Source organism: Panthera pardus, unplaced genomic scaffold (genome assembly GCF_024362965.1).
Source record: "Panthera pardus isolate Hobbes unplaced genomic scaffold, ASM2436296v1 HiC_scaffold_13, whole genome shotgun sequence".
Classification (NCBI taxonomy): domain Eukaryota; kingdom Metazoa; phylum Chordata; class Mammalia; order Carnivora; family Felidae; genus Panthera; species Panthera pardus.
Genome location: NW_026526688.1, coordinates 8335065 through 8358218, shown reverse-complemented (window position 1 = coordinate 8358218; position 23154 = coordinate 8335065). Strand labels below are relative to the sequence as shown.

Here is a 23154-nt window from a genome sequence, read left to right as displayed (position 1 = left end):
TATATAAATAAGTAATTCAATGCTGCTTTTTAAAAAAACTGTTTAAAAAATAATAGGAAATAATACCAATAAAAGTAGCAATAAGAGATATGAAATACTTAAGCAACAGTGTGCAGAACTTCAGTAAAGAAAATTAATTTTATAGAGGGACTAAAAAAACGCACCAAGTAAATTAAAAGACCATGCTTATGCATGGAAAGATTCAGAGGTATGAAGATGTTCATTTCCTCACCGTGACTCTAGAATTGGAATGCTCTATCAATCAAATAGCAAACAAAGGGTATTTATTTTTTCTGGTGGTTTTTCTTTTTTATTTACAATGAACATAATTTGATAATTCATATGGAAGACATAAGTGAACATATATTTATGTGAACTCCTCTGCAAGATATTAGAAATAAACAGAATGACAGAATGAACTAATGAACAGAAAAGATAGTTCCGACTCTTATGGAGTTTTTATTTATAGTGTGAGAGATAGAAAGTTAAAAAATACACAGATAGGAGCACCTGGGTGGCTCAGCCAGCTAAGTGTCTCACTTCAGCTCAAGTGCTGATCTCACAGCTCACGGGTTCTAGCCCCATGACAGACTGTGCTGACAGCTCAGAACCTGGAGCCTGCTTCACATTCTGTGTCTCTGTCTCTCTCTGCCCCTCTTCCCTCTCAAAAATAAACATTAAAAAAAAATTTTTTAAAGACACAGATGAAAAAAATTACAGAATGTGATGTATAAACAGGACACTAAAATAATGGATCAGACCTAATTGGACAATAAAAAGCTCCCTGGGAAGTAAACTTTAAGCTGTAACAAAGAACATCTAAAGACAGATATGTACATCTAGAAAGACTGAAAATATAGACCGTAATGTTAAGAGTGGTGAGAGATATTAGTCATGTTTTCTTCTTTACATGTGTTTAAAATTTCTGTGATAAACTTAAAAAGTTCAAAGAAAAAATGATTCATTTCTAAAATAACTTGAAACCAAAGACCATAGCAACTGTTGTGAGTTTTTCTAGAAAGCCCTTTATAGAAGCCATTGGCTGAACATCTATTTATTACTCCAGTTTCTTTTATTTTAAAAAATGTATTTAACCACTGAATGGATATAGATACAGATGAATGAAAGCCATTTTCCCAGAATCAGTGTTCACAAACATACTCCGAGTACTTTGAGTACTGAAATACCTACAGTCTTCATTTCAGCAATTTATATAATCATGTTCTATTTTTATTTTTTTTAATTTTTTTTAACGTTTATTTATTTTTGAGAGAGAGAGAAACAGAGCATGAACGGGGGAGGGGCAGATAGAGAGGGAAACACAGAATAGGAAGCAGGCTCCAGGCTCAGAGCCATCAGCCCAGAGCCCCACGCGGGGCTCGAACTCATGGACCACGAGATCGTGACCTGAGCTGAAGTCGGACGCTTAACTGACTGAGCCACCCAGGCGCCCCTAATCATGTTCTATTTTTATATAAAATTGGTGAAAATACAGAACATTGATATTTACCTGATTTTTTAAATATTATTTTAAATTTCATGGTGGTTTTTTTTTTTTTAAGTTTATTTGAGAGAGACAGAGTAAGCGCACGCAGGGGAGAGACACAAAGAGAGCTAAAAGAGAATCCCAAGCAGGCTTGGACTGTCAGCACAGAGCCTGACATGGGGGCTTACGTCACAGACCATGAGATCATGACCTGAGCCCAACACTCAACTGAGCTGACTCAACTGAGTCAGACACTCAACCAACTGAGCCACCCAGGCACCCTTCATGATGTTATTTTTTAAAAAAATCCATGGGCCAGTTAGACACTAGAAGAAGTTCTATTAGTCTCTTTTAATTTATTACTTAATTTCATTTCTACTGATGTTTTTTTCAAATTATTTATTTTAGAGAGAAAGAGAGAGCACGTGTGTGCACATGTGGAGGAGGGGCAGAGAGAGAGGGAGAGAGAGAATCCCAAGCAGGCTCTGTGCTATCAGCACAGACTCTGGTGTGGGGCTCAATCTCACGAACCGTGAGATCATGACCTGAGTTGAAGTCAAGAATCAGATGCTTAACCGTTAACTGAGCCACGCAGGTGCCCCAATGTTTTTCATTTTTATAGGTGTTCTGAATTCATTTTTTTTAATTTAAGGAAAGTATGGCAAGAAGAACACACCTTTCACAAGTTAGAATAAACTGGAATTATTGTTGATTTCTAGTATCTTCTATATCTAATATCTAGCCAATGTGAGCCCACTTACCTATTTTTTTCCTTCAAAATATGGAAAGTTTAAAATACTGCCATGTAAGATATAAAGATAATTTTAATAAGCATTTTGATACCTACATAAACTGCTCTGGTTTAAAGCTTTTCATTGGGTAATACTGAAATCAGTATAACTATCAACAGATTTTTTTTTATAATTTACAATAATTTTTTTTATAATTTCTCAATCTGAAATATACATCTTTTTGCCTTCCAAATGGTGCCTTCCAAATGACTATTTTTAAAGACGGTGAATTATTTAGATTTCACGTTATACTAATATCTCTTCAGACATAATCTCCCATTAAATAACTGGTGAGCCTTCCAAATAAATTCAATGAGTTAAATCTTAGACACGATAAATAAATTTCAGCATTAGAAATGCATGAACCCATCTAAGGTCTGCTTCAGGGGACTGTTCTAGAGCAGTAATTGGCAAGTGGTATGAAGCAATCAGTTAGATGATCCCAAGGGCAAGTAGGAGGGAAAGCATTGTGGTCCTGGCTCAAGGACACCCCAGATGCTCAGTCCATCATGAGCAGAGTCCACTTTTTACACGACACTTGTATACTTCATCAGGCGAAGTGCTAATCAACATGCAATAGCTTTTATTTCAACCTTTAATGCTTATACAGGGTAAGTCACTGGTAGCTCTTCCAAATAGTTTCTAGGACAGGGAAGAGAAGCCAGAATAAGCAATGCAAGCTTGTTGCCCAACCAATGACCTTTATCTTGAGCTAGAGTTACTTTGTGATGTAGATGTTGGAGATGGTTCATTTCATATGTGACTTCAATCCAAACCAGCTCCCTAAAATGAGGTGAAAATGAAACTTGAGATTCCAAAGAACCAAAGGAGGAGCAAGATATAATGTGTGCTACTGCTAAATGCTGTTCAGTAGAGCTATTGGCAGGATTTTAGTTTTCTCCTTTGGCATATGTAGGGGCTCACCTTCTAAGAGCAAAGTAGAAAAACAACAAAAGACCATGTGGCATTTATATCCAAATTCAAATATCTTCCATTCACACTTGCAATTAAGACTCTCAACAAGGATCATCAATCCCAAGAGATGAGAGAGTTCTACCATGAGAGACTTAACTGCCAGTGGTTATCCTTTAAGATCTGGAACAAAAATTGTCTTTCAAAATCCTCGTGCCAAATGAGACAAAGGGAAGCAGCTGGCAAAATGAGGTAAAGAGCACAGAAGAGCTTGCCAGAGATGTGTTGTTAAATTTATTGATACTTTAGTTTGAATCTACGATCTACAAACTTGCCCAGTTATCTTAGCCGTTTTCCAAGTCAACAGAACCTCAGATGGTCTTAACTTAGAGCTTGTACCTCCTCTGTCTCAAACTTTCTGGAAAACATCTGGAAAACATCAACATCAAGCCCTCAACCACAAAGCTTCATACAGGGTGTGAACATGACAATCACTTCATAGGTATGTGTTCACTAAATCTGGGTCCCCTGTGACCCCATTTATTTTGTTTGCTTCTTTAAAGATTTGATGGGGAAAAATGGATGGAAATAGGAAAAAATATCCTTAGGGTATTATTTATTTTATTCACCAAAATAGATAACAGAGAAAAGAAGAAAAATTGTAAATATATCTCAATCTCATTTTTTAGGAAAGGAAAGGTCTATCATACTTGATCTGTGAAGGAAGCATTGGATTTAAAGAAGCAATATTCTAGGAGAATTCACAATTCTCCTTCCCATCATGCCTCATAGCAAACTATCTACAAAGCATACTGAAGGAAAAGAGAGGCTTTATAAATAGGGTGCCTAAGATTTCATCTGCCTGAGAGAAGGCTTACATATAAGAGGTAGGTGCTTTTAAAAAGGAGCGAGTCAATGTACACATTTGGGTTGGGAGGACAGACAAGATGTGGACAAGAGGGTAACCTGGTACTGAGAACTCAAGGCAAACATACAACGGATGAGAAACTCCTTAGTACTACAGAAGGAAGTATTATCAGTGTTTTGAAGCATTTGAGGAACCAATACATTCTCTTAAAAACAACTGAGAAATCAAAGTGGACTAAATGTCAGTCTAATCTGGCACTTTCTAAATGGCAGTTGCTCTGATATCCACCTCTGTCTCCAAGAAGTACGTATTAATTATAAATCCACCTATGGGGTGTGGATTTACTTCTCATAATGTTACCATGACATATGAATCTGTATCCCCGTTTTTTAGTTTATTTTGTTTTAAAGCTTATTCAGAGAGAGAGAGAGAGAGAGAATCCCAAGCAGGCTCCACACCCTCAGTACAGAGCCCAGTGCAGGATCCACCCCACAAGAGCCACAAGATCGTGACCTGAGCCAAAATCAAGAGCCGGTCACTTAACCGACTGAGCCACCCAGGAGCCCTTCCCCGTTTTGAACGTGGGGAGACCAACATTCAGTGTCAATATCCTGCCAAAAGCCACATGGCTGCCAAAGCCCAGGCTGACAACAATGGCCGTCATGGCCAATTATCAAGTGTGGCTCCTGAAGAAGGGAAGAACAAGAGGAGGTCGCAGCAGGAGGAGTGACAGAAGAATGTGGATTATTACGTGAGGGACCTTGGGTTCATCTCAAGGTACACCAAACTACTTTCCTTCTTAGGAAAACAGTGTGCTCGCTGGCTTCTGCGTTCTTTCTCAGGATTGCGTGCTCTGCCTGGAAAATACCTCCTCTACCTTTCCACTTTCTCTCTTCACCTGATAACTCATGCTCAGCCCCTCCTTATTTATTTTTTTATTTTTTCATCCCTTCCTTTAGAAGGCCTGGACTGGCGCTCTGGGGAGTGTGGTACTCCCATGAGCTCCTGCACCACTGTCCCCATGCTTGTCCTGGTCACACACTCACCAACCACGACTTGGTGTCTGTTCGTACGTTTATGTACCTCTCTTGGCCATGAGCTTCTTAAGAGCAAGAACCGTCTTTTTCACCCCGTTGGCCACAGAGCCTCATTCAGTGCCTGGGACATAGGACGAGTTTTTACACACAGAGTTGTAGAAAAAGACAGTGATAAGATAAATAGGATAAAGATAAATGGTAAGAAGTAGACTCAAATGATATGATATTGTCAAATGATACGAAATGGTACGATGATGCTATCGAGGGCAGGCCAGGTTTAGAAAGAAGGGTAAGGATGCATTCCTCCACGGTTCCGAGACTACAGGATTGGCTTTGCCTTCTGAGGGAGAAAGGGAGAGCACGAAGGACCCGGCAGCAGCTCAGGAGAGCCTTGCTCAGCAGAGTCTTTGGTGACACAGGTGAAGCGGGAGTTCTGGAAGCCTGTGCCTTACTCTGAAGAGACTTCCCATTATACTCAGAATGAAATTGGAGTTTCTTACCATCCTCCCATGGCCCGACATGATCTGCCCCTGCCCGTTTCTCCAGCCACATCACCTGTTTTCCATCCTCTCACTCCCTTTGCTCCAAACGCTGTGATCTTCTGGCTATTTCCAGAACATGCCAAGCGTATTCCCGCCTCAGGTCCTACAGGGTTGGCTGGCTCCATTTTTACATTCAAGTCACCCCCTCCCACAGAAGGGCATCTACAAGGACACTGTGAAATGTCTCCTCCCACTCCCTAGTACTGGCATGCTCTTTCCGTGCAGACTCATCTCGAAAGTTCTATTATTTGTTGGCTGGTTTGACGATGTACTTGAATGTTAAGCTCCAGGAGAGCAAGTGCTGACTTTTTCACTTTTGGGTCCCCAATGCCTGGTGCACAGCACGTGCTCAATAAATATCTGTGAATAAATGAGTCATCCACGATCCTGCCCTTCGGTATTACAGCATTATCAGTAAGAACGGATAAATATGAAAATAATAGCTAATAATAGTTAACACATGTTAGGCTACTATATCCTGGGTGCTGTTTTAAGTGTCCTATGTGTATTAATACATTGAGTCTCCAGAAAAGTCTGTCATTGTCCCAATTTTGGGACATGGAGTATACAGTATAATGTACCTACCAGGTAATGTTAAGATACATAAACTGATAGCATCTGGTTTTCTAACTGATCATGTGACTTAAGACGCAGTTCTTAAAATTCACTGCTTCCACATCTTCGATGCTACCACCTTGGAGGAAACTCACACTCTGTCTTCGGGATCTAGTGCCTATCTCGCCACCACCGTGAAGGGGTCCCCTGCAGCACCGGATGGGCCACTGTGTCTGCTCCCAACAGAGCCCTCCACATACGTACCTGTGTTAGAGCTCAAGAACATTTACACTGACCCTGCGTGTTTACCTGGCTGTCCCTCTGCTCAGACAGAATTCTCAGAGGGCAGGGATGCTGTCTTTTGGCCCTGCTATCATCCACGCCTGTGACAGCACCCAACACAGAGCAGATTCTCAGACAGTGTTTACTGAATCAATGCCACCAGTGTTCATCAACTGAAAAACTGTTTCAGTGCTTGTTCCTTCAAACGGACTCTCTAAGTGTTCACTAGTTAAATATGTTTTTTAAACAATCTCCAAATGATTGAGTTTTGATAAAGTGGTGACTGTTTGGCTTTTTGTTAGGGAAAAATCAGGTTAATTCAGTCACATATTTCAATTTTAGTCACGGCAGAGACAGGCAGCTTGCAAAACAGATATGCACCTTAGGAATGTACACGAATTTGACTTTTCCTTAGCTGTGCTATTCAAAGCATAACCATGGGTTTGAGAGTCCCTTTATATATAAGTAGTAGCTCATTTGGGTACTTTTCAGCTCACTCCTGTAATACACGATTAGCTCGGTCTACATAAGAAACCCTCTAGCAGTTTCACATTGGGATTTGGTTAAGCAGATAATCTAAAACAGTGGATGTTTTCCTAAGGCTTATCTGAACCATCCAAAGCACTGGAGTTGACTATGCTGGGCTAGAAATCTTAGAAGGAGAGGTGTTCTCATAATATTTTTCAACACAATTTGTTTCTGGTTTTGGCCAAAAACAACGTAAGAGAGATCTGTCGACACATTAAGGTCCAAAGTTAGATTTAAAAAGAGAGAGAGAGAGAAAGACTTGGAGGCGAGGGGAAAAAAAAAAAAAAAAAAACCTTTGAAATTAAAAAGAGTTCCATCCTGGCTTGCAGTTCAAACAGCAACAATAAAACCACAACACAAGTGGTAAACGCACTGGACGTTCATTCTTTACTTTAACAGATGATGGTGTGGCTTTCTTTCAGCTAGGACCGGGGTCCGTTCAGTCTTCCCCTGCCTCTGGTGAAGTCATCTCAACTGAAGGACTGGGAGACGATGAAAAGGTACCCAGTGCAAGGAGGGCAGCTTATAATAAGAAAGTCAATAACAGGAAATAGGAGGTGTTCACACAAGCATTAAAAGGTGCCTTAAGTGTGAACTTGGCGGGGGGGGGGGGGGGGGGGGGGGGAGGAGTGAAAACAAAGCAATGGCTGAGGCCAAAAAGCAGACTCTTTGGCCCTGTGGAGGAAAACTCTGCCCGCATATTTGAAATAGGCTCATTTTTCAATGTCAGGCCACTGTAATGGAACCCATGTTCTAGGAGCAACCGAGGAAACATTAGGTACCAGCTGGGCTTGAACGTAGACTCCAGTTTGCACACCTACAGATAATTTCACATTTCCAAAAGCATTGCCGGTTCTTTTATTAATATAGGAGCTATTCTGCTTTCAGCATTCGGCGCAGCGAAACACAATTTAATTACCTAAATTTGATGTATTCGATACTTGCTTGGAGCGGACTAGATTTCCAGGAAGCTCGCGAGACCCGGCTCCGGCTGCATCGTGTAGGTACGCGGTTCCGTGCAAACTGGAACATAAATAAAACCAGAGTGCACAGAACCTGTATGAGAAGAGGAAAACAACAAACCCGTCTAGAGTCAGCCACGGAAGAGAGGCTCAACCTTAATGAGGCTACCGTGTTATCCCACAGATGCTATAGTGTAAAAATAACCAAATGGAGCAAATCTTTGGCGTTTCCCTTTATTTTCCGAACCAAATTGGTATCGCCCGCCACAACGATCCACCTCCTTCATTGGGCTAGTCCTGTGTTTCGGGCAGTTCCCTACATGACAGCCTGTCTTCAAAGAACGAATTTCTATCACCCCAGGAAACATTCAAAAGACTCTAGGAATGATTTTTTTCAATAGAGCTCAGAATCACCTGACTGGAGCAAACGCGTAATATCTCAAGGCGGAGAGGGAGAGAGGGCCAAGTCGCTTCAGAATGTTTCCGGGGGCGGTGTCTGTACTTGAATTTTTCGTAATCCCCCATATTCACACCATAACTGTAAGGCTGTGCTTGCCCCGAGCTCTCAATAGACCCTTCCTTTTCCACAGTTTGTAAACTATTCCAAAGGAAACCAAATACAGTTACAAAGGTGCATTGGACGCCCAAGTGGCCCATTCGTGATATGTGAAGCTCGTTACTGGTAGTGGAACTGGTGGGGAATTTGAAACCCATTTACAAATGTTCAGAATTATCTTAGGAGGAGCGAGAACCTTATTTGGGCTGAAGCTGTCTGAAACGAACAGGAAAAGAGAGGCTCAACGGCTATTTGTGCATCTCAACACATTCCAGTCCTGGCCCGGTGGGGTGCAGATGTCTCTCTCTCTTCTCACTGAGGGGGACCAGGGGAGTTAACGGAAACCAGTGCAGTAATGTTCTGCCACCTGCCTGCCTTTCTTCACCAGGAGCAGCAGAGAAGGTTAAAAAACCTGTTTATGGTCGAAAGATTTCTTTCTAGTCATACCACACCGCACGTAAAGCTGTGACTCCCACAGAAAGCTTGCTGCTGTTTTCCTTCCTGTGTTCTTTTGAACCCTAAGACAGTTGGCAGCAAGGGTGAAGGACACAGAACTATTACCTCGACGACAGCAAGGAGCTCCAGGGGGACGATGCTGCATGGAGCTCCTTTCAGAATGCAGACAATAATAACTGGGGTCTGGGGTTGCCCGAGAGCCCAGACCGCCACCCATCATGCCAAAGCCATGGCCATGGACACGTTTCTGTAGGGAATTTAATCTGGGCCACACGTAGGAACAGGTCAAGTCCGGTTATGCCGGCAGTCTGTCTGTCCACAGCCACACGGGATATGAGGCATCCGCTGCTCCCTCATTCCAACAGCAGTTTGGGGATTCCCAGAATAAAGAACTATGTCATTACAATCCTGTGGTGTAGACAGAGGTGTAGGATGCCATGACTAATCCAGAGCCATCTGTGGACTTTCTCTCCTCTGCGTCGGAAGCACCTCTGGGAAGCCCCTGTCTGATGGGCACAACGGACAGCAACTGTTCCCTTCTCTGACTTTCTGGATCCCTGATGCTCCCCTGACAAACACTGGTAAACAAAATCAAGCAAGGACTCGGCACGCAGGAGCTGTGAGACGGAGAATGAAAGAAAATGAGGTGAAGACGAGATGTTACACAAATAATATCCTGATAACTACTTTCATGACAATTGCAATAAGGGCCATGAACAAGTTTGTGAGGCCGGCAAAGCAGAGCTCCCATACTCTCCATCACCCACTCAGCACCCATCATTCGGCACGTGACTGATTTCTAGAGGTCACATATTTCTGTGCCTTTGAGAGCTCTCCCTAATCTTTCTGGGTAGACTGTAAGCTCACGATAGGCAGGGACTTGGCCCACGAGACTACTTATCTAGCAGACAGCTTTGTCGTAGCCATTCAAAAACACATGATGGTTTATTTTGAATGACCTGAATCACATTCATGAACACACTTCTGTAAGAAAGAAGACAGGGAGATCATTTATAGCCAAGGTCACTGTAGCTGCTGCGTACCTTGAGTGACGCTGCTGAGGAAGGACAAGTGTTTTAGAGGCACAAATCTCTACACCCCCCTAGGCCACTAGGTGAAAAGTGTGGCAAAAGAAAATGGAAAGAATTAATTTCCAAATTCTCCAAATCCTCCACCTTCTATACTTCTAAACGAAGGGACCTGCCGCTGAGAGCCCAGAGTTCAGCAGATATCATTCGGGAGCCATCAGGGATGCCAGGGTAACAGTGGAACCAAGCAGAGGGTGGAAAGTTGCTTTTTTTCCCACGAAATGAGGAGAGAAGAATGAGGCTGGGGTAAAGGAATGCTGGGGATGTAGAGAAAGGAGACACGGCACACCCAACTCTTTGTGCTAAACGTCTCATACAAGTGATACTTTAAAAGAAAAGCAAGGAAAACAGGATGTGCCTAACATCCAGGGAGTTTTCATAAGACAGAAACACCCAGCTGGCAAGATGGGCTTTTACACTCACTGCTTCAATGGAAGCAGGAACTGAATCAGAGGTAAATCCCTCCTCTCACCCTCCATCCACCCACATCACTACTTCTACTGGGTCTTCCCATCTTTGTCCGCAGCCTCTGCCCATCCTGTTCTCTCAACCCAAACTGACTGCTGTGAGGACCATTCAATCAGGATCCTACTTCCTGCTGATTTATCTGAGGAACTGTTTATTGTAAAGGTGGCAGTGACTAATGTGCCCCTGAGATAACCTATTCTCATTCTAATACGAGCAGGAAAGATCCTACCGCCCAGGAATAACCATAATGTGAAAGTCCTTGGAAAGGTGAAATTTGACCATGAAGGGCTCCCCACACTTTTCACACCCCATCACACAGCCAACACCTGCTTCAACTATAATGCGCAGCTCTGACTACCTCATTCACCAAAACTCCGCACTGACTTTCTCAGGTTCTTGCCAAGCATGTTGGCAAAGCCCCAAATAGTGCCCTAAATCCCCGAGCCACCTTTCAGCTGCTAGAAATAATGCTTCTCTTCTCCTACAGTATAAAGAAGATTCTGTTCAGGAATCACTGTCGGTGAGTATTCAAACTTCATGCAGATCAGTCACGTTTATTCTGCACTTTGCTCTGTGATCAAAAAACCTGACAACAACCACAAGAATTTTCCATGATTCTGGCTACAAAGCTCTCCAGAAATACAGTATCTATTAAGTTGGCTTTTGGAGTGTAATATCAGAAAGAGCAAGTCTTTTTAAAACCACAGAGAGAATAAAGTTGCAGAGTTTGGGATTGTCGGGGCAGAGCTCCAGACTCCCCACCAGGTTCAGCCCTGTAGTAACATTTGTTCCCCTTTCCAACTTGGCTCGTAACTACTAAGACCTTTTCTGCACACAGAATGTTTATCGTTTTTCTCCCCCACTGTTATTCATGATTGAACCAGCTCTACAAGGCAGGTGTGGGAAATGAAATATTACTGAAATATAAGGTGATGATAACCATTAGATTCCAAGCTAAATTTTCTAGCCAGGACTTAAATCATTTAAACTTCATATAATTTCAGAGACTACCTTTTTTTCTTAAGATAAAAAGAAAAACACCCGGTGTGTTACTTGGTGTTATTTGTGTGTTATTTTGTGTTATTCAAACAGAAGGAACCAGAGGAAATTACCTTTGGGGGGAAGGATAAGTAGTTATATATTTTATCTGTCAAATCCAACTATTCCTTGTAAATCCTGAATGGCCACTGCTTTTTTCTCCCCCTCCTCTTCTGGTATTGTCTCTTTTGGGTATGTCCAGATGAGCAATTAGAATATATTTCAGTTCTAGCCTAACTTCCCCAGATATCAAGGAGGTGGTAGTGTCTCCTTAACATAACACCATTGCTTATTAATTAAAATGGCAACAAACGTTTAAGAGTTCCCTTGATGATTGTGCAAAATAAAGGCGGATCTTGGGCCATCAACGCCCTCTCTAGTGAGGTAAAAACGAACTTCAGCACCAAGAAGGAAAACTGAGATGAAGAAAGGCAAAGATCTCATTAAGGCAAAAATGTGATCCATTTGCTTATTTCCCCTAGAAAGCAAATAAATGCCAGTTAGGAGAAGATGATTGATCCTGTACACCAAGAACTTGACCATGACAGTCCTGGTACATTTGTGATGACAGCTGTAAGTACTCATTAATGTGTACCCTCTGTTTCTGGAACCACAGATTATTAGAAAGATAAGGGAGATTCTCGGTGATTCGCAAACTGTGTTCTAGCAAAACTAGGATTCAGAGGAGAATGTTCTGGACCACTTCGAGGCTCAGGGGATAGTCCAAGAAGGCAGGTCACCCCTCTTCCACATCATCTCTCCTCTGACCTGCTGTATGTGTCATGCAGTGGCCCCTTGAACAATGCCCGGCACTTAGTCGGTACTCAATAAATATTTGTTGACCAACAGAATAAACAAATATTTGTGAAATGGAGATCCCACTTAGGACTGAAGACTCATAGGACCACGGCTAAAAAAAGAAAGCGAGAAAGAGGAGAAAAAGAAAACATGTGAAACACCGTGCTGAAGTTCAGGGCCCTGAGGGGTGAATATCTTGCCCGCGGTGTATAAGTCACTGTCCACACGCAGTCCCAGCCTCCAGACCTTCAGCTCCTGATGGCACACTGGGCTGTCCGCCTCTTCAGAGACCTAGAGCCCATGTCATGAGCATGCTTCGTCACCTTTGTTCTGCTAAAGAAGCTCCAGACAGGCCTCTATCTACATCTTCCAAACCTTGACTCAAGTAGTTAGTAATAGAATTACAGTCAGTAATGCATGAAGTTAGTAGGCAAAGAAATTATCGAAATATACTGGTTGATGACCATAATCCATAAATCTCTCGGCTTAAGTGAAACAAGAGGCTCTACAAAACCAAAATCGTGATTCAGCTGCCTTTCTCGCACTTCAGCTTCTTTTATCTCCTCGTTCTCTAGTTGTGGGAGCAACGGGCTAACCCTCTTGGAACAGAGCTTATTCGGGAGATTTCCATTCTGACTCAGAGAGGAAATACCAGGAGGATCATGAGGGAGTTGGCTCTTGAGAGACTTCTACCCAGGTTACATACCGCAGGGAAGGAAATGTGTTGGATAATATTCAGAAGACAAATAATACTAAATTATGGGTGTTTACCAACATAGATCCCACTCAAAATAATCTGTTATTAACATTTGACTTTTAGTTAAAAAACTCTTTGCTATAAATTCTGTAATCTTCATCCTTCTGTACCATTTTCCTTCAAATATATCCTTGTCTTAATTAGGAATTAGTTCATATTAAATGATCTGACAGTGATTACCATTATACAAATGCAACATTAGTCATTAATTTAACTAAGTTGCTAAGGGCCCTAATCAGTAATTCATAAACATGCTTTTTTGTTACATCTCAAGCTATCACAATACAAGCATGATTATTAGCAAACAATTAACGTGGATGACTCTTGGAGAATCTTAAGTAAAAAAAAAGAAAAAGTTGTCATGACTTTCTTAAAACTGGATATGAAGCATGGTTTTTGGATGCCAGAAGCTTTAAACGCACTCATATTTCCTCACAACCGAATGTAATTTTTTAAAAAAGTTTCATCATGCAAGAAATACTAGTGATGAACAGTAGTTCCTAGATTTCTAAATATTATAAACAAAATAAATTGGCCTACTTTGCCACTTAAATCACGTAAAATAACAGTAAATACAAAAGGAAGTAAGCTTTTGGTATTTTAGAGCGTGGGAACACAAGTTACAACCTAGGTAACCTGCAGGTAGTGTTGTCACCAAATTACTCTTGTTTGTGGATTGTGTATCTTGGCTAGACAACTTCTGAGAAGAGGAAACTCCACTTTACCTCTGGATCCAATTTTCCAGCATAATGTGCTAGTACAAACTACACCAATGTTGACCTCACCCAGTGCCAAGAAGTTCAAATTATGCTATTAAGGTTACAACAGAAACATTTGAAATTGCTTGGGAGAGGATTAACTAGTTTCTCTCTCTCTTTTCTTTTTCCTCAACAGAAATGAGAACGACCTTCTGCTATTTTCTGGGTTTTTATTAGGTATCAATGAAAATGCAACAACATAAGATAGAACTTCACACATAATCGTTGCTGTTAGCTAACATAACACGACCAACCCAGGAGCTAGGCAACAGCTCCTATGCCAAGTCCTCAAGCAATCCTGACACAGAGCGGACTGTGTGAAAATCAGAACACTTACTTCAATGAAAACTCATAGACTTTACCTCTCCAGTCCCCACCCCCCACCCACCTGGCTTGGTTTTCACAGGATTATGTGTATTAAAGGAATTCTAAACCCATCTGCAATCAGAAGTGTCTAATATTAGCTAATCATTCATCAAACAGGCCTCCCGCCCAATGTCATGGATATAATAGTGCACGAGGCAGAGTCCCACCCTCGGGTAGTCTTACCATGTGGGGACAGTGTGAGCCACAGAGGGGAGCGTGTAAACTTAACAGTAAATGAGCAATTCCAAGAAAAGAAACATGTCACCCAACTTCGGTTCTAAGAAAAGGGACAGGTAAGTGGGAGCAAGGAGTGGGGCATTCCATGGGAAAGTGACAGGGTAAGAGAAAGCCTCAGGTTAAAATGGAGCACAGGATTAAAAATAATTTGATATGGCTCTAGATAGAAGTGTGTGTGTGTGTGTGTGTGTGTGTGTGTGTGTGTGTGTGTGTGTTGGGGAGGGCATGATAGAATCACTAGAGTCGAAACGAGGGAGCCACACCACTAAGAGCCTTGGATGAACTTTGTTTTCAAGACAATGAGTTCATTGAAAGAATTTAGGTAGGAAAGAAAGATAGGCACGTCTGCATTTGGAAAGATAATTCTAGAGGCAGGTAATGGGTGATTTGTCTTGCCTGAGAGGCCAATTAGGAAACTGCTAGGAGAGAGAGAATAGTTCAACTAAAGGAAGGTAGTGATAGAGGAGGAAGTGAAGAATGGGCCAAATGAAGGTCAAGATGCATGTCCTTGACAGAGTTTCAGGTTGTCTGCACATCAGGCTAATAGAGAAGGACAATTCAAGGATAGAACTTCATTGTACTTCCTGGGCTTCCATGAATGTCAGAGAAAGAGCAAATCTGTGTGGCAGGAAGTTGATCAAGTCATCAAAAAATCAGTAGAAAGTGAGACTTATTAGAAGGTCAATGACACCTTTAGAAAATATTGATAGAATTTAGAGAAATCACCAACTCCTTATTACTATTAGAAAAGAACATATTAGTAGTGAATTATTATAATAGTTATAACTGGGGCTCCTGGGTGGTTCAGTCGGTTAAGCAGCCGACCTCGGCTCAGGTCATGATCTCACTGTTTGTGAGTTCTAGCCCCACGTCAGGCTCTGTGATGACAGCTCGGAGCCTGGAGCTTGCTTCAGATTCTGTGTCTCATTCTCACTCTGCCCCTCCCCTGCTTGTGCTCTGTCTCTCTGTCTCTCAAAAAATAAATAAATAAATGTAAAAAAAAATTAATAGTTATAACCAATATCATAAAAACAAAGTTTTTTTGATAATGTTATTTCCCTCCCCCTCACTTTTTCCTTATTTTTAGTAGTCTCAATACTAATCACTGGCCATATTGATCTTTCCACCACTCCATCGGACCTTTGGAGCCTCAAATCTCCAAGATAATTACCTTTTCAGATACGAAAAAAAAATCATACATTTTGCCATCTAAAGTACTCTGAAAGGATTAAATTTATGCAAGTATGAATAATCAGATCAACAAGTATCTTATATCTTTATATCCTGTGGTACACTCTTATCTTGGTAGTTAACACTGGACTCCTGGCCACAGAGGGTCTATTAAATGAGGTTTGAGAAAGAAACCAGGTCCTGTGAATGTCAGTCACTACCAGCATCATGTATAAGCACAGGTTCTGGAGAAAATGAGATGTGAGAAGCAATCCCTGAATAATCAAAGTCCACCACCTTTCTCTGCATCAGCAATATACTAACGTATCAAAAAATAAACAATGCAAGTTAGATGCTTTTTTGAGTACCTACAAGTTACACAGTGGTACGTAACACGTCATAGAATTAGAGCTTTTTCTTTCACCGGGGAGTCTTTTCTACCTGCCACCTACAGCAAGGAATTTTAAAATATATATAAAGAAGGCAATCCGCTTAAGTGGTATACATATACAGAATGTTTGGTATGTAACAAAGATGCCTCCGGGGAGTAAGATAAGGAAGACGTGTGACGCCCATACGCATGAGAAATTCAGTTCAGTGGATAATAACAGACGCCCAACGACAGTTTGTGGGCTCGTGTGAAAGTAGTCCAGAGGTCGGCACGCCAGATCCGGCACAGTGCTCAGCAAAATCATCCATGGCCCTGGCTCCTTCCGTACCCCCTTTTCCATCCCCAAAGTCCCAGGTTATCTGTGGGAGCCAAAGCCATAACGTGGGAGTTCCAAGCAGGAATAAGGAAAAGCACAAGTGAGGGGTGCCTGGGTAGCTCGGTCAGTTAAGTGTTCAATTCTTGATCTCAGCTCAACTCATGATCTCACTGTGAGTTTGAGCCTGCATCGGGCTCTGCGCTGAGGGGGTGGAGCCTGCTTGGGATTCTCTCTCTCCTTCTCTCTGCCCCTCCCCTGCCTGTGCTCTCTCTTTCAGAGTAAATAAATATTTTAAAAACTTTCACAAAAAGAAAAAGCACAAGTGAGAAATACAGCACTCCGTGCCACTGAGTCCTTTTCTTGCAAGTGGTTATGGACTGTAAGGGAGACCCATGCAACTACTCCTGCTGACATCTCAACCAGCCACTCCTACCGGCAACACCCATGGAGGCTCACAGATGGGAAAGAACAGTTTTTAAATGCTAAACAAAAAGGAGTGTCCGTGCAGAGTTCCAAAATTCACAAAAAAAATCACCTTTCAGAGTGGAGGCAGAGTGGAGGCAGACTCTCAGATGACAGAAGCTCAGACACCAGCTCCAGCAGAACTGCTCTAGGAGACATCCTTCAGACAGAAGGGAAATGATACCCGTGGGAACCGGGAACTTCAGAAATGAAAAGCAAAGGCCACGGAGATGGTAAATATCTCCGTCAATGTCATAGACTCTTTTTAAGTTCTTTAAAATATGGATGATGGTTGAAAGCAAAAATCACGTGTGCTTTCTACATGTGTAGATGTAACACACTGCACACAGCAACGTGAGGGGGTGCAGACAGAGAAGCCCACGGGGTAAGATTTCTACTGCTAAAATTCTAAGTGGATGTTGCAAAGTAGAGTGTGCATAATCCCTACAACAACCTCTGAAAACTATGCAGGTTACAAAACTCAGTAAGTAAAGTCAAATACTAACCAGTATTCGGACGCATTGATGTTCTGTATTGTCTTCTGAATTATTTGGTGAAATTCTTTCTTCCCTAGTGACTGGTCAAACTTGGGTCTTAAAGTGAAGGAAGAAAGCCTAAACTCTACTTAAACATGCGTAAGGTGACTTACGCACAGAGCAAAAAAGTCAGCAAGAGGTGCAAAGGGTCATTCCTTGTAGCTAAGGTTTATAAGCTCAGGTACAGAGAATGGGACCTAGGTTTCTGCCTATTTTCAGATATGCCTACAGAAACTAGGACTCATACGTTGGTTGGTTTGATGTCTCATGGCCTAGGCTCTAAAACTCTATGTATTTTTGAGACTCTTACATACTAAGCCTATTACTGACAGAATAATCTTAAAGGTCCAGAGAATCATCCAACTAACTTTTCCATCCTCTGCAATGCCTTCACCAAGCCCTACCCGCTTCCAATGGCTGGAACCATCACCTTCAACCTTTAAATCCCGAGTGACTAAAATTTCAAATCCTCAGTGACTCTTTTCTGCCTTTACCCCAATATCATGGCCCCGTGTTGGTGGCATTCATTCTTATTTCTAATTCTAAGTATTGTGTTTACCTTTCTTTCTTTTTTAATTTTAAACTGATTCCAGTACCAGAATACCAGACCCATAACAACAGAAACCCAGTCTGTCTGGTCCCCCCTTATATCCCTGACACCTAGCGCGCAGTGTAGCATTTAGCAACATACACGTTTGTTGAGAAACATTAATCTCATTGGATTTTGACATTAAAACAAACATTTGGTATTCCTTCACATGGAGTCATGATCATTCTATGCTTCCAACTTCTTATAAATTAATTTGATATCCTCATTATTAAGTCAGTTCTATCTTCAACAAAACCACAAACTTGTAATTCCTATGGTTTTTATTCCTTTTTTTTTTTTTTTAACTCTAGGATCCACTATGTTGTGAACCGTATTTTGTCTCTGCCTGTAAGTTTGACACAGCATCTGACAGGTAATAGGTATGCTGTACATATTTACTAAAAAGAAGAAAAGAAAGCTAGGAAGATTGTTAGTTATACTCCATTGAATAGGACATATTAAAGAAACAGTATTTTTTATTTCAATGGTTTATTGATTACTAAAAAGTTTTCATTAAAAATAACATTTAATAATGACCAACTAAGCTTTTCACTGTGGTGGTTTTTTTTTTTAACTACCAACACATATTTGGAGGTAAAAAAAAAAAAAAAAAAGTAAAAAAAAGTGTGCACTCAGGGGTTATTAAAAAAAATACTGACATGACCTACAATCAAATAAAAGGATACATCTTAGAAAATCATGTTCTGCTTTCCCTTATTTTATTCTGAAATAAGTATCTAAATGCCTTCCACATATTTCCATGGTGATTTTTAACTGTTTTTACAGTGTTATCCTCAATCCTTTATCACTTTTTGTGACTAAGCTATTTAAAATCACTTTAGATGTGGCAAGTTAATCTGGCTATCACAGACAAAAGCCCACCATGTCTCGTGTATCTTGAAAGTGAGATGTCAAGTAAGAATATCAGCCCTAAGTATTGTCAAGCCTAGAAAATTGGTGCCTCACTGTCTGTACCTTATGTCAACTCAGGCTGAACATAATGACCTTGATACATGGAGTGAGACGGAGATCCAGGGAAGAAGAAGGAGTTCCTGAGAAACAGAGCCATGTCCTTAATCAAAGCCCTTACAATACTGAAATACAGTAAGAGTCATGAAACCACACAGATATGTCCCTGGCATACCACATGACAGTAAGCCACCTTGGTGATGTTTTAAATTAGGGACTTCAAAGAAATCTACATTTACAATCACAGCCAGTTTACCAAGCATCACACTTTTAAATTGAAAGTTGCTAAGACTCCTTGTATTTTAGTGAAATCATGTGGGTTAAGAGCTTCATAAATTGTAAACGAAAGTATATTTTATAGTTATTTTTAATACTCTCCTTTGAGTTTTAAAGATAAATTTGTATGTACATCTTTATATCTCTGCAGCAGAAATACAGTTTATAGTATACTATAATCCCAAATGGCATTCTACAAGGTAATTAGTTGAAGACATGATCTATTTTAACCGTAATGAATAACAGTTCATTACATTTTTTCCTTTAGAAAAAATACATAAATCAACTATGACATTAATGATTGGCTACTTTTACCTGAGAATATATTTCAGTGGCAACTATATTCATATCAATCTAGCTTATTTTAGCTTAAGTTAAAACTAATTAAATTAATTTAGTTGGTGTGAATTAGGCTATGATCAGTTTGTGCTGGTGAAGTGCTGTCTCATGGGTGGAGAAGACTTTCTCTTCCTAAATAATGGTTTGGGTTCAATGTCAACACACAGGAGTGAGTCACAGCATACTAACCCACGAGAGATATGTCACATAATGTTAGACCATCATTTTACAGACAGCAAACACAAACCTGTAAATTAAACTCTTTCCCCACAGCCACATCCACTGAAAATAAACTGCCAGAGCTCCATAGGGGGAAACCCGGAGATCGAGATCTTTCTGAGGGCCATCGGAGATTTCACCTAACGCCTCCTGCTAGGGCAGAGCATGCCAACTTTGGCTGAGAGTGATGACCGCATGGGGATTCTGGTCATCATGCAGATTCGAATTCAGTAGGTCCTAGAGGGGGCCAGTTCTTAAATGATGGAGGTGCCCCTGATCTGTGGAACACACTTTTTAAGGGCCAGGCCCAGGGTAAAAGACAAGGAAATTCTCTATCATTTTCCCGAATTTTCTGGATTCCCCCAGCTCCCGTACTTCTGAGCAGCAGGTCAGTAAAGGCACAACTTCTACAGCCTGAACACAGAATACCTTTGAAAAGGAGGAATTGGATTGACTTTAAAGGGGTCGCCAAAAGAAGACTGGACATTTCCAGTATTTGTCTTCTCTAGGAAGAGAATGTTTCTATTCTTCGATCTGCCAAGATTAAAAATTTACTCAGGCATGGAAGATGCTATGAGGACACATAGCTACAACTGAACAAATCCTTTCCCGTAGCTGTTTCCAAGTAGGAATGAACACCAGAAATATTTAATTCACACAATTCCATTGGATGGCCTTTTCAGAGTTGCTACTGTAAATACAAAAGTAATACCCATTAGGCTAATTCTTTAAAATGTGTCCCGAAAATCCATTGTTAAACCCTCCTCGAGCCTGTACATGCAGGTGTTGTGTTCCTAGAATCAAAGTGCTTATATAGTGAAGCTACTAAGGTAAATAATTTAATTTTAGATTAATGAAATGTATTTTCTCAAACAAGATACAAATCTGACGTTATAATGGCAGTAATATGGAAATACTTGAAGTAGTTATAGCAAAAATACCTTGTAACCCATGTAAAAGAAATTTTAACTGTACACGTAATTTCACGAAAATTTGTTGCCCCTTTACCTTATCAAGTCTACATGTTCAACAGCAGGAAAGTCACATAAATGTCTCTGAATGTTGGCCTTTTCAATTTACATGAACAGTATTCAAAATTCAGAAGATGGCAGAAGTCCTCACAGATTCAGCATTTGGTGTCTATGAAAGCAGACACGTTTGGCAATCACTCCTATGAGCCTTAATGTATGAGCAACCATGAGAAGGTGTTCCTTTTTCACTTAAGTCATTAAGAATCTATTACACTAGGGCATTTTAGAAATGGGAAATTAGGAATCATTTTCTTTGCAAGCGGCAATAAAAGGAAAATAGTTGATTGCTGTTGATTAAAGAATCCATAATAAAAAAATGTTTTCCCCTTCTTTCAAAAAGTGGTATCTATCTCAAAGAGATACTGCAGGCAGCACGGGTAAAGGTCACTTGCTAGGCTTTTTTTTTTTTTAATGTTTATTTATTTTTGAGAGAGAGAGAGAGAGAGACAGAGCACAAGAGGAGAAGGGACAGAGAGAGAGAAGGAGACACAGAATCCAAAGCAGGCTCCAGACTCCGAGCTGTCAGCACAGAGCCCGATGCAGGGCTCGAACTCACAAACAGTGAGATCATTACCTGAGTCAAAGTTGGACAGTTAACCAACTGAGCCACCCAGGCGCCCCTATTCTTTCATTTTTTTTAAATGTTTATTTATTTTTGAGAGAGACAGAGGGCACAAGTGGGGAAGAGGCAGAGAGAGAGAGGGAGACACAGAGTCCAAAGCATTGCTAGACTTTTACTTGAGACATGAATCCGATACAGTTACAGCCACCAGCTTTAAAAGTCACACACAACTGGGCACCTGGGTGGCTCAGTCGGTTAAGTGTCTGACTTTGGCTCAGGTCATGATCTCTCAATTCGTGAGTTCAAGCCCCACATCAGGCTCTGCAGAGCCTGGAGCCTGCTTTGGATTCTGTGTCTCCCTCTCTCTCTCTACGCCTCCCCACACTGTGCTCTATCTCTCTCCCTCTCAAAAATAAACATTTAAAAAAAATTTTTTTAAGTCACATGCAATCCCCTAAACATACACTGATTGCATTAACTTCAACCTAACATCAAACTTGGTAAGTACAAATTGAAAAGAAAGGTATACATTTCTACCAAAAAAATAGCATACAAAAGCTAGACAAAATATCTATCAGAAAGTCTCTATTTTCTGATACCAGAAAGGCCCAAAAAACTTTGAAGGAGACTAAAAACACCACAGTGCCCACTTTAAGATATTATTTTGAGGTAGAACAATTTATGGAGGGACGCCTGGATGGCTCCGTCAGTTGGGTGGCCAACTCTTGGTTTTGGCTCAGGTCACGAGCTCGTGGTTCCTGAGTTCGAGCCCCACATTGACCTCCACGCTGACAGTGTGGAGCCTGCTTGGGATTCTCTCTCTCTCCCTGTCTCTTTGCCCTTCCTTCTTTCATTCTCATTCTCTCTCTCTCTCTCTCTCTCTCTCTCTCTTTCTCTCTCTCAAGAAATAAACTTATGGGGGGGTAGGGGAGAGGGGAAAGTAGGTGATGGGCATTGAGGAGGACAGCTGTAGGGATGAGCACTGGGTGTTGTATGGAAACCAATTTGACAATAAGTTATATTTAATATAGAAAGAGGGAAAAGATAAACTTAAAAAAAACAATTTATGGAGAGAAAATATAAAATAAATATATGGTCTCAATTATCAATGACCGCATAACAAACTACCACAAATTAAGTGGCCTGTAGCAACAGCTGTTTTATCTAATCCTCAGAATTATGTGAGTCGGGAATTTGGGTGGACTCAGATGGCAGGGTTTTTTCCCCCAGGTTTACTGAAATATAATTGACATACAGCACTGGGTAGACTTCAGGTATGCAGTATACTTCCTTGGGTGATATATATCATGAAATAATCACCACGGTAAGTTTACTTAACATTCACCTTCTCATAAAGATACAAAAAAAAAAAAAGATTCCTTGTAATGAGATTCAGGATTTGCCGTCTCCTCTTCTTACGTACCCTGCACACTGTGACCTGTGACCATCATGCTGTGTGTTACACCCACAGGGCCTACTTACTTTATAGCCCGTGGTTTGTGCCTTTTGGCCACCTTCCTCCTAGACCCCCTTCCCTAACCCACCACATCTAGTAACCACAAATCTGATCTTTTTTACATCAATTGGGGGGGGGGGGGAGTTTGTGTGTAGATTTTTCTTCCTTTTGTTTTCTGACATTCCACAAACAGGTGAGGTCATGAGGTGTTTCTCTGTCTGACTTCTTTCACTTTGCACAATGTCCTCAAGGTCCATCCAAGTTGTTGAAAATGGCAGGATTTCCTCCTTTTTATGGCTGAATAATATCCCATTGTGTATGTGTACCACATTTTCTTTATGCATTCATCCATC

At 41.0% G+C, this 23154-nt stretch overlaps 1 long non-coding RNA gene across 1 annotated transcript in view; it reads right to left on the bottom strand.

Annotated features, from left to right (window-relative positions):
* Window positions 1-23154, bottom strand: part of LOC128776482 (uncharacterized) — a 101269-nt gene that overhangs the window by 35493 nt on the left and 42622 nt on the right. The gene's annotated exons all lie outside the window — the stretch shown is intronic.